Raw genomic sequence first — 12,404 nt, 5'->3', positions numbered from 1 at the left:
CCTGAGCTCTCTGTCTCTCTGTCTCTGTCTGTCTCTCTGTCTCTATCTCTATCTGTCTCTCTCTGTCTCTGTCTCTCTCTGTCTCTGTCTCTCTCTGTCTCTGTCTCTCTCCGTCTCTGTCTCTCTGTCTCTGTCTCTCTCTGTCTCTCTGTCTCTGTCTCTCTGTCTCTCTCTGTCTCTGTCTCTCTGTCTCTGTCTCTGTCTCTGTCTCTCTCTGTCTCTGTCTCTCTCTGTCTCTGTCTCTCTCTGTCTCTGTCTGTCTCTCCCTCTGCCCCTCATAAAGTGTTTCCTTTACACCGGATCGCGGCCCCAAATCTCTACCATCCCTTGAAAGCCCTTCAGCTGCTGTGATACAGATCACCGCCTCTTTGACATTAAACTGTTGCTTTAGCGAGCTTGTCTTCAAAACAAAGGGCCGAGAGGGCGCCGTCTCGCCCGGTGCGGGTCCTTCACACTGAGTTTCCTCCGCGTAGCTTTGATTACTTTTCTTTGCCGGGCGTGATGGTGTATGTACCTGTAACCTCAGTGCCTCGGGGCTGAGGCAAGCTCAGGACCAGCCTCGGCCGCCTGGTGAGTTCAGGCCGGTGTGAAGCACGCAGCGAGGTCCCCAAAACACGAACGAGGAAAAGAGGCTGCTCCAGCCGCACGCTGTCTGGTTAGTACATCTTTGCAGGACATACTGTGCGTCTGTGTCGTGCACGACACTGTACCTGCACGTGACGGTTGTTTAGCTGGCCCTCCCCATCCCTCGGTCCTCTCCCCTTTAAGGAAACACCCACGTCCCCCTCCTGCATCTGTCTTTGGGGAGACGATGCAATCATTAAGCTCGCGAGCCGGATGCACGTCCCTGCACAGTGCGGCCTCAAGCACCTCCAGGCCTGCGTTTGTCCCTCTGACGGCCAACTAGTGCTCGGGTCTGCTTCAGCCCGTCCTCTGTTCACGAACAACAGCTGCTTCCAAAGAGATGCTTTTTGCAAGAGAAAGAGAGAAACATAAACCAAAAACGGGCAAGTGCTGGCAGCGGGAGGCCTTGAAGAAGTACTAAGCACGGTTCTCCTGGTGAGAGGTAGCACCCTGCATCCCGGTCCAGCACTCACTGCCGTCTCGGCAGGTTGTGGCTGGGGCTGCTGGCTTTTGTACTCAGGGAAGGCTGCCTGAGCAGCTCCGCAGAGCGGGGAGCCCCGCTGCCCCAGGCCCTGTGCTTCACGTCGGCAGCTGTGAGCACACATTCCCAGGAAAACACCTCCTCGCCAGCTGTGGCCCCCCAGAACCCGCTTGCATTTTTCTGGCGGCTGAATCTTAAACTAGCAACACGGTCACTTTGAACCTTAACTTCTTCACATGATAATTATAATTATACTTAAATATCTGGATCATAAGTGTCTGTGAGCTTTTCATGACACAGGACTTACAAAGCACTTAAAAAGGTTCTGGGGGAAAAAGGCTATTTTTTCTTTAAAGGCAGGGGATTTAGCTCAGTGGTTGTAAGTGCCTACCTGGCAAGCCAAGGTCGTGAGTTTGATCCCTGGTACCAAAAAAAGTTATAAAAAATAAGGTTCTTGGCCCGTAATGAGGTTCTATAAATTATTTTTGATCATTTGCTTAATCATTTTTAATTAAATTTATTGGTACAATGTGGTTATATATAATGATCCTATTCATCACAGGGAATTTGTTCCTTTATATGACGTACATTGATTCCTTTTTTCCAGCCCCTTCCCTTCCTTCCCCTCTTATGTACAAAGCTTTGTTTCCATTTTATCTTTTATTTTTTTTTTATTTTCCTTTCCTTTCTCCCCCTCCCTGATCCCCCATTTTTGAAAAATGTCTTCTTACTTCACAATACCTATTATACACTTGGACCCTTGTTTTTTGGTTTGGGCGCCAAAAAACAATGCTATATTTACACATTTATTTCACTTAAAGTACAGTCTCAGGCTGAATCCATTTACCTAGAAATGCCTCGTGTGTCCTTTTTCTTGACTGAGTAGTACTCCGTTGTATTAAAGAAACATCTTGTCTCCCCCATTCCTCGGCTGATGGGCATTTGGGTTGTTTTCGACGTTTAGCTGTTACAAACTGTACTTGTGCATATATTGCTGCGTATGATGTCTTTAATTCTTCTGGGAAGATACTCAGAAGGAGCATAGCGGGGTCACATGGGAGCTCCTTGAGGAATCTCCATACTGATTTCCATGGTGGTCACCAGTCTGCACGCCCGCAAACAGCGGAGAAGGCTCCTTTCCCCAAGGCCGCTCCAGCATGCATTATCGGTTAGTTTCTTGATGAACAGCCATTGTTTCTGCTATGAGTTGGAAGCTCAGTGTTGTATTAATTTGCATTTCTTGAATGATCGGTGACATTGGACATTGTCATCTGTATTTCTTCCTCTGAAGTGCCCGTTCATCTCAGATGCCCCCTGTTAGCTGACTGGGTCTTTAAATCTGGGGGAGGGTCTGATTTTTTGTGTTCCAGCTATTGGTCCTTTGTCTGATGGATAGTTGACTGAAATATGTTGTCTTTTATCTCCATTGGTGATTTCCTAGGCTGTGAAAAAGGCTTTTCATAGGCTGGGGACTGAGGATACAGCTCAGCAGCACAGCCCTGCCCGGCAAGCACAAGGACCTGAGCTTGAGTTCCAGTACCAAAAAAAAGGGGGTGAATCCCAGTTGGGTTTTTAAATTTTATTTAAAGGAGAGAAAAGAATACAAACAATGATACAAGATTTCAAAACAAGCTAAAAGGAGAGTAACGATGGCATCTTCAAAGTGGTTGCTCACATGACAAGACCCAGGCATCTTTGCTGGGCGTGGTGGTGCACTCCGGCCATCCCAGCGCTCGGGAGGCTGAGGCGGGAGGATCGCTGTGAGTTCGAGACCAGCCTGGGCTACAGAGTGAGCTCAAGGCAGCCTGGACTGCACAGCGAGACCCGGCCTCAGAAAGACAAAAAGAAAACAAAGATCTAGGCATTCTGAGCAAACACTATGAACACAAACCTTCCTTTTCAGTGAACTAATAGAAATTAGTAGCATAGTTTCTCTTTCCTTTTGAACAATTTCACCCCATTTCATGATGTCTATTGTACATTTTGGATCTTATTTATTCTTTCCGTTTTTTACACTAGGAAAATAATATAATATTTACACACACGAGCCTGATTTATTTCACTTATAAGTATAGTCTCAATTTGCATCCATTTACCTGTAAAAGTCTCAAGGTTTTCCTTGTTTATAGCTGCACAGTACTCCACCGTGTAATGATGCCCTTTTTTCGTCATTTCTCAGTCGACAGGCATTTGAGTTGTTTCCAAGATCTAAATATAAAAACTACGCTGCTATCAACACGGGTTCAGGCGTATCACTGTGGTGTGACGTTTTTAATTCTTCTTGGGAGATACCCCGAAGGGGACCAGCTGGGTTGGATGGGATCTGTAATCCCAGTTCTTTGAGAGGTCTCCACCCTGGTTCCTGCAGTGGCTGTGCCAGTCTACACGCCCACCACAACAGAGGAGGCTCCTTTTTAATCACGGCTCTCCAAGCGTTTGCTGTTGGCTGATTTCTTCACAATAACTATTCTCTCCAGGGTGAGATGGAATCTCAGTGTTGTTTTAATTTGTATTCCTCAAATGACTAGTGACGCTGAACACTTTTTCACATATTCATTTGCCGTTTGTATTCTTCATCTGAGAAATGTGTATGTATCTCGGATGCCTATTTATGAATCGGGTCTTTCAACTTAGGGGGTCTGATACTTTTCGGTTCTTTATATGTTCTAGATGGAAGTCCCTTGTCTGAGGGGCAGCTGGCTAAATTGGTTTCCCACGATGTAGGTTGTCTTTTCATTTTGTTGGTGATTTCCTTTACTGTGCAAAAGCTTTTTAGTCAGATGAGACCCAGCTGTTGATCCTTTGAAGTTCCTCCACGCAGGGAAGTGGATTTTGCTGCTGAGGTCTCTGCCTCCTCCTGCGTCTTCAAGATTTCTTGCTATTTTCTCTCCCAGTAAATTTAGTGTTTCATCTTTATATTTAGATCTTTGATCCATTTTGGCTTCAGTTTAGTGCGGGGTGACAGACACGGGTCTGGATTTAGTCCTCCATGTGAGAATCCAGTTTTCCCAGCAGCCTTCATAAAGAGGCGATCTTTCCTCTAGTGAACGTGTTTGGCCACTTAGTGCCGGTGACGTGGCCGCGTGTGTTTGGAGCTGTGTCTGCGTGTCCCACGCTGTCCCGCGGAGCCTCTGGGTTTCTTCTTTGCCATGCTGGTTTCATCACGGTGGCTTTGGCCCAGGATACTTTCATATCAAGGATGGTGACCACCTGGCTTGCAATGGTTTTTTGCTATTCTGCACGTCTTTGGGTTCCAAACGAATTTTAGCAGTGTTTTCTTTAGTTCTGTGAGGTACACCACCGGGATTTTTATTGAGATTGCGTTAAATGTAACAGTTTTGCGAGTGTGGCCATTTTCACTACGTTGGTTCTTTCTACCCAAGGAAAAGGCATATCTGACCATTTTTTATATTCTCTTAGCTCTTTAGATTTCAATGTATAGATCTTTTACTTCCTTTGTTACATTGATTTGTAAGTATTTCTTTTTATTTTATTGCAAAACGTGTTGTTTCTTTAATTCCCCTCTCAGTGAGTTTCTGGTTTGTCACTAATTTTTCAGTGACGACTTTGTACCCAGATTCGGTGCTGAATCTGGTTATTAAATCCACAAGTTTCTTTATTTTATTTTCTCTCTTGTCTGTTATTTTCTCTCTTGTCTGATTGCTCGGGCTGACGTCTCCAGAGCTGTATCGAGCAGGAGCGGTGAGAGGGGGCATCCTTGTCTTGTTCCTGATTTTAGAGTGAAAGCTTTTAGTCCGTGACCCTTTAGGACGATGTTGGCTGTTAGTCTGTCATAAATGACTTTTATCAAATTGAGATAAAGAGCTCCCCATTTTCTATGGGGTTTTTATCACGAATGGGAGCTGGACTTCGTCAAATGCTTTTTCTGCATCTGTTGAAATGATCGTGTGATTTTCATCCATAGGCTTTGTCAATACGGTGCGCTGCGTTTCTTGATTTGAGCATGTTGGATCATCCCTGCGTCTCGGGATGAATCCTGCTTGGTCACGGAATATAATCTTCATAATTTGCTGCTTTCTGTCGGCCAATAAAACACTGAGGACTGTTGCCTCTGTGTTCACGAGGGAGACTGGCCTGTAGTTCTCTTTTCTGGGTGTTTCCTTATCTGGTTTTGGCATCAAGATAATACTTGCTTCCAGGAATCAGTTTGTGAGTTTCTTCCCTTCAGTTTCATTAGAGAGTTTCGTCATTCGTGGGGTTAAATGTTCTCTAAATATCTTGCAGAGCTCAGCTGTGACTCCACCAGGATCCAGGCTTCCTTTGTTGGTATGTTCTCAATTGCATTTTTTATTTCATCGACTGACACTGGCTTACTTAGAATTTTTGTATCTTCTTAATTCAGTTTTGGGAATTCGTACGTGTGTAGGAATCTGTCCGTCTCTTGTAGACCATCTTATTATAGCAGACGTTCCTGAGGTAAGTGCTGATCGTCTGGATTTCCGGGGGATCCCTTGTGATTTCACCCTCTTCGTTCACAATTGCATGAATCTGAGTTTGCTCTTCCCTCTGTGGTAAGGTTCAATGAGGATTTGTCACTTTTTTTAATCTTTTTTTTTTTTTTTTTCTGTACCACAGATCAAACTCAAAAGCTCGTGCTTGTCAGGCAGGCATTTATGCCACTGAGCTAAATCCCAGCCCAATTTTTTTAATCTTTCAAAAAACCAATTCTTCAGCTCATTGATTCTTGGTATTGTTTTCTTAGTCCCAATTGCATTAATTTCTGCTCTTATCTTTATAGTTCCCTCCCTCACGTGAGTCTTGGATGTGATTTGTTGTTCTTTTTATAAAAGTTGGAGTTTCCACATTAGGTGGTTTAATTGAGCTCATTCTATTTTCTTGATAAAAGAATTCACCACTATAAGTTTCCGTCTAATGGCTTCTTTCACTGTGTCTATGAATTCTGGTATGTTGTATCAGTGTTATCATAATTACATGCAGCTGATGTTTAATTTCTTCTTTAATTTTCTTGGTGAACCGTTGGTTGTTCAAGAGGATGCTATTTAATTTCCAGGTGTTTATGGCGTTTTGTGATTTCTTTTCCACTGGTTTACATTTTCACTGTGCCACGGTCAGGTAGCATGCACGGGGTGGTTTTAATTCCTTTGCATGTCTTTTGGGCTAATACAAGGTCTATTTTGGAGAGCATCCACGTGCAGCTTAGAAGAACGTGTATTCTGATGTTGTAGGAAGGAACACTCTGTGGACATCTAGTAAGTCCATTTGTTCACAGATTTTGTTCGGTTCTGATATTTCTTTGTTAATTTTTTTATCTAGTGGATCCATCTATTTGTGACGGTGGGGTAGTAAGGTCCCTCGTTATAACTGTATTAGTGTTTATTTAATTTTTCATGCCCATTAATATTTGTTTTACGGGGCCAAGAATTTAGCTCAGTGGCACAAGTACCTGCCTGGCAAGCACGAGGTTGAGTTTGATCCCTGGTACTGAGGAAACAGAAAATATTTGTTTTATGTAGTCGGGTGCACTGGCGTTTGGTGCATATATATTTATGATTGTTATCTTTTCTTCTTAGAGTTTTTCCTTAGTATGTAGTGACCTTTTTTGCCTCTTTTGACCAGTGTGTGCTTAAAGTTCACATTGTCTGCAAATAGAATAACTATCCTGCTTTATTCTGAGCCCCTGTCACGTGAAGTATTATTTTCCAGCCTTTAACTGTCAATTTATGAATTTTTTTGAGTTAAATGTGGTTCTTGTATGCAGCATATTGTTGAGCCTCACTCTTGATCCGTTCTGCCGTCTTTTTCTTTTGATTTGTGAATTGAGAGCGTGTACTTTGGAAGTTAATTGATATGCTCGGCTCACCCTTCTCTGATTATTGTCCTCCTGTTGGTGCTCTGTCTTTCCGATCTGTTTAACTGCTTGCTTTCCCAGTGGCTTCTTTTTATTGGAGTTCTTGGAATTGTTTTCTACCTTACCGCTTTATAAAAAATCATTCAGAGCGTGTTGGAGTGCTGATTGGGTGATAATGGATTTCTTCAGTGGTTATTTGTCATGGAAACATCTTCTCTCTCCATTGATTTTGAAAGACAGTTTGCAGGGTACCTCAATCTGGGTTGGAGTCTGTTTTCTTTTAGGGTTTGAAATATTTCCCTCTGACCTCTCCTTGACTTGAGGGTTTGATTTTGGAAGTTTTTTGGAAGTCTGATGGATTTTCCTTTACAGGTGATCTGTTTCTTCTCTCGAAATGCTTTTAATATTCTGCTCTTGTGCTGAATTTCTGGAACACTGATTACTATTTGCGTTGGTCTGGATCTGTGCTGATCACCATTCCCTGGGGCTCTCTAGACCTCACTTTTTGCACGATGAATTCTGCATCCCTGTTTGGGGCATTTTCTGCCTTTGGCTCTGTGAAGAGCTGCTCACGGTGTCTGTGTGCTGTCCGGCTTTCCCGTCGACTCTGAACGGTCTTATGTTGTCCTCCTCTGTATCACCTTGCAGCTGCTGGCTGGTTTTCATGCTGACTGTTATCTCAGGACATGTTCCTTTCTGTGGTTGCTAACTGCATGTCTGTCTCCTACACCTGATGTTCTGTTCTTGCCTTCATTGAGTTGGTTGCATCTATTTTCAGTGGGATTTTCACCCCCCGGGTATCTACTTGGATCTGTTTTGTAGCCTCCATTTCTCCCTGTCTTGGACATTCATGGTTTCCAACATTTTCCTAAGCACCTGGTTTTTTTAACCTATGTTTATTCTGGGTTGTTGAGCACGTCTTCCTTTCGACCAATTTTCTTACCTGAGAGAGTATTTTTCTATAGTCACCTCCATTTTTTTTAAATTTATGCTACTGTCATTTCAGAAAGTTCCAGAGTGTGATTTCCGATTTGCTCTCTCTCCTCATGCTCTGCAGCTGTCCAGGTGGGCTGGGGCTCTGGGCTTGCACTGTGCTTCTGCATCTTGTATTTTTTATTTTGATTTTCTGTGTTGGTGCTTGTAGACTTCTTCGGACTGTAGCTTTATCACGAACATCTCCATTCTTCAGACATGTCTTCTGATGTAGGTGGAGCCGCTTCGTGGCCTTTTGGCTAAGGTCACGTGTAGAAGTAGGTGGTTCTTGGTCTTTGCGTGTCTCCCAAGAACCTTTCCTCCCGCTGTACGAAGAGTGAGAAGTTGTTATTAGGCTCAGCACCCATCCTTTGGTACCGGACTGTGGTGACAGTTATGGCCCCAGACAGTCACAGTGTTGTCATATGTGAGAGAAAAGCTGATCGCAGCAGGCGTACTAAAGGAGTCAGATTAGCAATCACAATAGCCTCGAGCACAGCCTAGAACTTACAAACTGCCGTAGCTATTAATTTGCTTCCTGAAGCTCTAGAAGCAATCTCTGCAGTTATATAACAAAATCCAACATATATTGGGAACTTGCATACAAGTTTCGCCTTGGTAGATTAATTGTATCCTGCTTGCAAGATATTTAAGAGAGATCAGGAACAAAACAGAAGAAAGGCCGTAAAGCAAAGGATGGTCGCTCAAGTTTTAGGAAACTGCAGGAGGGCACAGGAGAAAGAAGGGGAGAAAAAGCAAAAGAATTGTGAAGCAAACCAGAAAGAGAGGAGACTGTGTCCACTCACATGAACGTGTCATAAAATCAGGAGAGAGAATTGAGGAAGAGAGAAACGAGACACATAGAACAGAACCAAAATCAAGCTAAGAACCTAAACAGACAAAAAAATCTAAAAAACAACAAAAAATTCCAACCAGACTTAAAAAAAAGGAAAACCACTCAAACAAAGAAAAAGAAAAACAGTAAAACCCGTTTTTCACAGTTCTCGTGGTGGTCACAGCTCTGTGGCAGCGTCCAAGCCGGGTTCCAGGAGTGTGCTGCCCCCTCCAAGCTTGCAGCAGGGTTTGTGCTGGGCACCGGCCGGCCTTGGCCTCTGGATGTGGGCTGGGCTGGCCTCCTGCGCCCACCTCTCACCCGTCCACGTCTCCTCCGTGCGGCTCTGCAGAGCTCCCCAGCTGCTGTGGCATCCCTGGTGGAAGGGCCCAGGGCTGCCCCCAGATCCCGCACAAGCTCCTGGGTCTCACACCTGAAGCTCTTTTTCCCCGCTGGTACGTGGCAGGGGTGTCCCTGTCCCACCACAGGCCAAGGCGCTGGCCTGCTCGCACCGCTGGGCCGCGTCAGTCACTAGAGCAGAGTCCGTGTGGTCCCAGCTCCCCCCTTCTCACCAATTCACGCTGGCTAATTTTGCACACTTCCTTAAGGGATAAGTGGAGGTTTCTGAATATTGTGGCACCCTTTGAGACTTCCCGTTAACTATGGGGATGGGCCATGCTCTCCCACCCACTACGGCTAAACTGAGAGTCCCAAGATAGAAAAGAACACGCCAAAATAAGATCGTCCTCAGCACAAGGCCATTTCCACCCTCGGAGTCCCCCCAGGATCGCTCACTGCCTGCAGTGTCACCCGCCTCGGAGCCTTTGGCCAACCTGGAACCCTCCGCCGGCCCCTCCTGTCGCCGACTGCGTCCATTGCATTGAACACACCCAATAAATGGTGGCTGGTTTGGAGGATCTGGGTCTCTACCCGTCTGAGGCACTGACCTCCAAGCCCCGCATCATGCATCATAAATTTGTCTCTGTTTCTTTTTTCTTTCTTTTTTTTTTTTTGGTAACGGGGATCAAACTCACGACCTCACACTTGCAAAGCAGGTGCTTATGCCACTGAGCTAAATCCTTAGCTCTTCTGTGTCTTATTTTATCCTTCGCCATACCCCACATAAGGCAGTTGGGGATCTTGGCCAGCTCCCCAATAGGGAATCACACTCAGGACGGACCTCACATTTGCCAGGCAGGCACTGTGCTGCTGAGCTATATCCCTGGCCTCTGGTTGTTTTTGTTTTTGGTTTTGAGACAGAATTTTGCTATGTAGTTCAGGATGGCCTTGAACTCACCATGTAGCCCAAACCAGCCTCAAACACATGACAACCCTTCTGCGTCAGGCTCCCAGAACTGGGATTCCAAGCAAGCGTGACCATGCCTGGACTAGTCTATAAGTTATTTTGAGAAGTGGTTAAGGAAGGAATCACAGAAATATCTTTAGAAAACTTTGATTTAGTGAGATTCTAACACATAAGAAAAGACACAGCTGTGTTATTGAAAGCCACAAAATAAGGGATCCCAAGGCTAGACTTCCTCAGACTGTGAGTTTATTCTTGTGACGATGTCAAGTCTCCTCTTTATGAGTGACTAAGGGGTCAGTCCTTAACAAAAGAGTCTTTGCTGCAACTAGAATCAAAGAGGGGGTGTAACCGGGCATGGTGGCTCAGGCCTGTCATCCCAGCACTCGGGAGGCTGAGGCAGGAGGATCGTCGTGAGTTCGAGACCAGCCTGGGCTACAAAGTGAGCTCCAGGCCAGCCTGACTGCATAGAGAGACCTTGTCTCAAAAAGTGGGGGTGAGAGCCTTACGCCCATTATGCTCACCGTAACCACCACCATATTTATCTGTCGTGTTTTATCTTTCACTCGTTTTTATCTTGGAGTTTTTCGAGCACGTACACTGTAGTGATGAGAGCATAACAGACCCCCAGCGGCAGCCGCCTGGCAGCTTGGCAGGGCTCCTGGGTGCTCCTGTTGGCTTTAACCCCGCTTGCTCCCCAAAACACTTCCCACGTGTACAGAAGCTCCTTTTACTGACTCACAACCAGGATGTGCAGTAGGTGCTTCCCTGAGGTCCAAGGGTGCAAATCAGAAAACAAAGCCAAAGACAAGATCATACCTCGGGACTCGCCGGCTGGCCGCTGAAAACCTGGCGATTCAGCTGAGCTTTGCCGGTACGCCGACCTGTGATGCCTGTTCATCGCCAAGAGCACAAACTGGGGGTGATGCCTTGAGGACCGCTGCGTACACACGGGGGCAGGTAAGGGACTGCTGGGCAGAAACAAGGAGCCCGGCCCTGTGCAAACGGGAAAGAGTCCCAGAGACTCAGAGGGAAGGAGGTTAAAGGTGTGTCCAGACACCCACACTGCTGTATCGAATTAGAGCCCACGTTTATGTTGTAAACACAAACTAAGAACAGTAATGCTAGTAATAATAATGAAAATGGAGAAGGGGATCTGAGGGGAGGGAGGAGGATGGGGAGGAGAGAGAGGAGGATAGAAAGGATCCAGATGTGTTGCACACGTGCACCCGTGAATCACCCCCAGTAAACCTCATACACTGCAAACGTGTCCTAACAAAATAACACTTTAAGGAGCCAGCTGTGCCCTACAAACAGAAGAGGCCCTCACAGATCCCAGATGTGCACGTTAGAGCAGAAGGTAATGTCTAAAAACGTCATTTTTAAAATTGTTTTTGTGTCTATCAAAACACTGCTGTTCCTATTATTTTGATCTTGTTAAATCTATGGACAAGGTTTATAATTACAATGAAATAAAAAGGAATTTAAAATAACCCTGCGCGTCAGCCTCTCTTTCCTGTAATCACCGACATTGTGTTCTGTTTCCCCCGCACCCCCGTGCTGCGTCCTGAAAGCTAGCCAGGGTCATTTTAATGGGTTCCTACTCGTGGCTTTTATTTGCAGATACCGAGTTGTTTGCCCATTGGAGTGCGGTCTTTCCATTTACTATGAAGCTATTTCCCTTGAATTATTCAGGTACTTCTCCAGCTGGTGCCCACAGCTGGCACTGCCACTCACGTGGTTTAGGCCATTTGCAAAGCACATTCATCTTGCTGATGAACACTAGAAATTTTATCTCAGTTGTTCATTAACATTCTGCCATAAGGGAAAGAAGTCATAAAAAGAAAGGTCCGTGTCTTACGGTTTTCTTTCAGGAGAACCCAAAATATAAATCAATTAAAGAGTAAGAGAGAGGGGTGCTTTTAAATTTTTCAAAGATATCCATCAGGAGAAAAGCTCACACCGTGTCTTCTGTCGTCTCTGAGAGGGTCGTTGACGGGGATGTCAAGCGCTTCTGTGAAACTCAAAAACAAACGGTAACTATGTGAAGCAAAAGAATCTCGGTAGTTTTTGCATTTTTCTTATAGTCTGGACTTTGCTAACTGCAGCAGAGCAGGGTTCAAATCCCAGCAGAATGTTCCCCTGAGCGCAGGTGTGTTCTTCACCATTTGGGGACAGTAAACCTGTTTCTTACACCCAACTCTGCTAGGATAGCACTGGTAGTATTTTTTGGGAGATAGTATCCTAAAAACAGAATCACTAGATCAAAAGAGAAGAAGAAATTAGAATCCTTTTTATGTTGATTGACGACCTGGCTTCTGAACTTTCCGAGTTTGTTCACACAGCACTAATTTATTCCTTT

Source organism: Cavia porcellus, unplaced genomic scaffold (assembly GCF_034190915.1).
Source record: "Cavia porcellus strain 051 isolate PalLab524CR breed Dunkin Hartley unplaced genomic scaffold, mCavPor4.1 scaffold_17, whole genome shotgun sequence".
NCBI lineage: Eukaryota > Metazoa > Chordata > Mammalia > Rodentia > Caviidae > Cavia > Cavia porcellus.
Note: the sequence above shows the minus strand (reverse complement) of the source record.